This window comes from Penaeus monodon, chromosome 30 (genome assembly GCF_015228065.2).
Source record: "Penaeus monodon isolate SGIC_2016 chromosome 30, NSTDA_Pmon_1, whole genome shotgun sequence".
Taxonomy (NCBI): Eukaryota; Metazoa; Arthropoda; class Malacostraca; order Decapoda; family Penaeidae; genus Penaeus; species Penaeus monodon.
In genome coordinates this window covers 33,801,702-33,802,272 of record NC_051415.1, presented here as the reverse complement: position 1 = coordinate 33,802,272, position 571 = coordinate 33,801,702, and the positions used below count along the sequence as shown (strand labels likewise).

General features: G+C 49.0%; 1 protein-coding gene across 1 annotated transcript in view; it reads right to left on the bottom strand.

Annotated features, from left to right (window-relative positions):
• LOC119592431 (proline-rich receptor-like protein kinase PERK14) overlaps window positions 1–571 on the bottom strand; it is a 185,497-nt gene that overhangs the window by 65,719 nt on the left and 119,207 nt on the right. The gene's annotated exons all lie outside the window — the stretch shown is intronic.

Sequence of the window (571 nt, the reverse complement as noted above, 5' to 3'; positions counted from 1 at the left end):
ATAATGTGAAGCAGGAGGCAGGGATAAAAACAAAGAGAGAGAGAAGATAGAAGAAAATATAAAGAAATGGAGGAACGAACTGCGAACGAAGAATGGAGAAAGGACAGAGAAATTGGATAGAAGAAAGGAGAGGAAAAGAAAGGGAGGAAATAGGGAAGATGAGGAGAGAGAACGAGGATTAAGCGAAGTTTTTACATTATACAACATTCAGTCCAACATAACGCTACGCATCCCCCCCCCCCGCCTTCCGCTCTCCCCCCCTCCCCCCCTTCCCCCACCATGTGACCGTGATAGAGCATTAGTAGGGTTTTTTTAGGGGGGGAGAGGGGGAGAAAGGGGGGAGGAGAGGGGGAGAAAGGGGGTGGGAGAGGGGGAGAAAGGGGGGGGGGACCAAGGAGGGGAGAGGGGATGTCCACAATCCCATAAAACTTGTGCGACCCGCCTGTTCTTCACACCTCTTGTGACTCGCGGCGGGATCAGTGAGGTAATTAGATAAAAAAAAAAACACAGGAAGATAGCTATGGTGGTAGATATCTACGACGCAGACGGATAAGTATTAAATTTGAGGGAT